Source organism: Octopus bimaculoides, chromosome 25, assembly GCF_001194135.2.
Source record: "Octopus bimaculoides isolate UCB-OBI-ISO-001 chromosome 25, ASM119413v2, whole genome shotgun sequence".
In the NCBI taxonomy this organism is placed as follows: Eukaryota; Metazoa; Mollusca; class Cephalopoda; order Octopoda; family Octopodidae; genus Octopus; species Octopus bimaculoides.
The window spans coordinates 2905528-2910112 of record NC_069005.1 but is presented as its reverse complement, the minus strand read 5'-3'; positions in this window follow the sequence as shown (position 1 = coordinate 2910112).

Here is a 4585-nt window from a genome sequence, read left to right as displayed (position 1 = left end):
ATATATATATATATACATATATATATATATATATACATACACACACACACATAGATATATACAAGTATATATTATATATATATATATTGATATATATATATATATATATATGACATATATATATGTATACGTATATATGTGTGTATATCATATATACTATGTGTGTGTGTGTTTATCTCACACTGCTTGACAACTGGTGATGCTTTGTTTCTCTGCCTGTAAGTAAATTGTTCGGCTAAGGCGCTAGAATATCGTGCCCCAGCCTGGCCGTAGTCCAGTAATTGAAAGAAGTAAAATTAAAAGTGAAACAGATATATAATTATGAACTACCACATCATGAGAAACAATTAAAAAAATAAATGTGCCGAAATCAACAGCAATAAATACATGAAGACTACTTTTAATATCTGCGAAATGTCATAGATTCTGCAAGTACAGTATTAATGTCTACTTGAACAGCAACAACAGCGATTACAGCAACGTCAAGAACAACAACAACAACAGCAACAGCTGCAGCAACAAAGACGACATTTTCAATAGCGGGAATCTCTTTTCTAGTTATCGAAATTGATTTTATTTCCGTTTCTGAACTGTCGTATTTCTTGCTGTTTTTGTCGCTGCTGTCCATTTAATATCTGCTGAAGACTGTTAAATTTAATGATTAAACGTGTACACAAGAAAAGAAACCCTTACACACCGATACGGTCTAAAATAGGGGGCTGGAAGATGCGAGTGGATCGGGATTAAAGGCATCCAGGAGGAAATATCGGGATATTACGACAGAAAATAGTCCCACTCGTTAGATAATTGATGAGTTTATCGTTTGGATTGTAATGCTGAGTTTTAATAGCATCACTGATTTAACGAGATCATCCCCTTGAGACAAGAACGGTGAAGGATCAAAGAGATTACATTTGTAATCAAATTCATTAATTCGCCAGTCTCATTAGCAGATCTGTCTCATTAAATGATCACCCTTTATACATAATTGAAGAGTGTGTTAATTTCTTATGGATACAGCCTTGCAGAACGGTTAACAAGGTTACTTTAGAACAACGAACTCCCGGGTTGGATCTCCCTGCTTGTCATCTCGGGTTGTTGAACACTGTATTGTCAATGGAATTGGATTGGTTGAAAGCCGTCTTCGTTTGTTTCCTTTCTTTTCTCTTGCTTTTTTGTGTTGTTTTTTTTCATCATTTTTATTGTCCTTAGATATCGAGATTTTTTATTATGTGCAGGTGTGGCTATGCATTTGGGAAGCTTATTTCTCACACGTATGGTCGCAGCTTCAGTCTAATTGCCTGACACCTTGGGTACGTGTCTTATTTATGTTAAAATTCCCGAAAGGATCAAAGATTTGTGAGAGAATTTGATAGTGTCTATTGGTGTCGATTTGTTCGAGTAAAAGTTTCTAATACGAACAAAATATATATTTGTGCTGTTGTAGCAAACAAAATTGGTCAAGTAAATGGATAGGAGATAGACCATTAATGTAATCGAAGACCCAGTGTTATCGATTTCATCTGCAATTTCTTCCTACAGAGGTTGGGAAAGACCGGCCAATCACTGTTGCATGAGGATTTGTATATTAGTGAAGTTTCACTTCATGCCATGTTCTCACACTCAGAAGATTTGTGTATGAGACGTATGTCTACCAAGATTGTGCCAAAACAGACTTGACGTGCAGCAGATTTTAGCTAAGTACAGCTCATCCCAGATCCCGCTCTTTGCGATGTTTTTCCATTTCGAAAAGTAAAAACACAACTTGAAAGGAACAATAGTTCAAGATAGTAAAAGAAGGCAGCTGCTCCCCAAGAGAGGAGTTATTGAAATGCTTCCCTCAATGGAAACATCGATAAAGTATGTGACTTCGGAAGGAGACTATTTCGAAGGATATTATATGCCGAATTTTCCTTTGTATTGTACTTTTCTTTTTTTATAGCATCAGTCCCGATACGTTTTGATTGGGCGTCGTGCCAAGGGTGAGTTAAACCATAGAAGCTTTCAATCCAATAACGTAAGAGAACAAAGCTTAAAGTTAAAACTTTCGAGCAACCTATATATTATCTATATATGATGGGATTTGCTGTCGCGAACTACATTCTATAGAGGCTAAGATATTGATTTGTCCGGACGCCTCGAGAGTTTATCAACGACCGTCAAATTTTTATCAGATTCTACAAGGTAGATATTTTCTGTTTCCTCTTCCGCTAATCGAAATGACTGCTGGATTCTTATTTTCAAGTATTCTTTCTAATACTGACACAATACTAAACACCTTGAGGAGAACGTCTAATTGGTTACATCAATTCGGGTACTCAACTGGTATTTATTTTAACGACCCTCTTAAGATGAAAGATAAAGTTAATCGCGGGTTCTCACTTTTATATATAGCATGGTAAATGTGTCAACAACAGTAACAGGAGAAAAAATATCAATGATATGTGACGACAAATATTCTGATGTTTATAGATAATATATAAGCTATAAAGTCGTAGATGGCATGCTGGAAGTTAGTATGACACTTCTCGTTTGTTTTGATATTTAAATATTAAGTAACTCACTTCACATAACTTTCAATATTTATGCTTACAGCGCAGGTATAATACGACATATAAAATAAAATCTGCAATACGTCTCAGAGAATGAAAGCCTATGAAGCAAAGATTGAAATAAGTTGAAATACGGAGGAGAAGGTAAAAGTGCCACTAACGGATTTGAATCTAAGACCTCAGAACAACGTTAATGCAAAGTCGGTTTTGTAATAAGTCTAATTTTTTCCTGATATATGATATTTGTCAGCAATATTTACGCCAGACGTAAATTCTTTTTCATCTGATTTTCACTTCCCTTTTAACTCTTTTGTTGAGAAGGAGGAAAAGTCATCTTCAGTTCCACTCAGTTTCAATTCTACTCATTTCACCCACATCTCCCTCCCTCTCTCCCTCCTTCTCCCTCTTCTGTCGAACTGTTAAATTACGCGGACGTAAACAAACGAATATCGTTTGTCAAGAGACGGTGGGGGAACAAGTACAGACGCACAAACATATAAATACATATATATATATATATACATATATATATATATATATATATATATATATATATATATATATATATATATATATATATATATATATATGTATCTATGTATGTTTGTATGTATGTATATAACATGCTCTTTACATTTTCCCTCTACTAAGTCCCCTCACAAGGCTTTGGTCAGCCCGAGGCTATGTTAGAAGACACTTGTCCAGGGTGCCACGCAGTGGGACTGAACCCAGAACCAGGTGGTTGGGAAGCAAACTTTTTAGCACACACCCACTACTGCGCCTATATACATATATATATATATATATATATATATAAATATATATTCTTCCTCTTTCGCTTGCCTCATTTTCTTGTTCATTCTATCCCCTCTCTCATCTTCTTGCTCTTCGTCCCCCACTCTATCCTTTGTCCTCCTCTCTTTCCTCTTCCATTTGTTCTTTCCCTCTTCCTCACTTGTATCTCAGTTTGTCTGTCCTTCAATACCTCTCTCTCTTTCTCTCTCACTCCTTCAATGCTTCTCCTTTGTCTGTCCTTCTTTGATCCTCTCTCATTCTTTTCTTTTCCTCATACTGCTCCTCTCGCCACCTCCCACTTTGGAGCGTTCCACTCAACCTTTTCTTTCCAGCTATTCCTTTTCTGAACCGCACTTTCTAGTCTATCTCTTTCCCTCTCTATTTCTCTTTGTATCATTCACCCCACTCCCTCTCCCTCTCCCTCTCCCTCTCTTCGCTCACATTCTTTCTGTGTATTTCCCCTCGCGTCATTTCTCCCTTGACATCACTCTCTCTCTCTATCACACTCCATCCTTTATCATGGTCTTCCTCCTCCCGCCTCTTTTCTGTCTTCCCTTCATCTTTCATCTTCACGTTTCGTTGTTCGTCTGTCAAAACTCAACTACGCCCTCACCCTACCACTGCCACCATCTCTCTCTCCCTCTGTCACTTCCTCCCTCTCTCTCTCTCTCTCATTCTTTCTCTTTCTCACTCACTCACTCTTTCTTTCCCTCTCCATCTAGCTCTCTATCTCTTTAGCTCTCTCTTTTGTTATTTCAATTCATTTCCTTGTCTTCATCAAACATTATTTCTCTCTCTCTCTCTCTCTCTCACTCTCTCCCGATCTCTCTGTTGCTGCTTTGAATTCCTTTCCTTGGCCCCATCAAACAGCATCTCTCTTAGTCTCTCTCCTCAAATGTTTCATTCCTATTCAATGTAATAAAACGACAAGATATTAAACGTGCATCAAAACACAAATCTAATGAAATTGGTTATTTATGCATTTATGGTATTTTTATTTCAATGAAAATACATTTGAGAAACAACCGCCAAATATATAGGCTACAGAGAACCAAGGGAGGATGTTGATTCACACACACGTTTTACCATCTGCTCTGCACTTCGAATTTCATTTGTATGTATATATTATGTATAAAAAAAAAACACGTGTACACATACACACTCTCTGTCTCACACACACACACAAACACAAACACACATATACGTATATATATATATATATATATATATATATATAT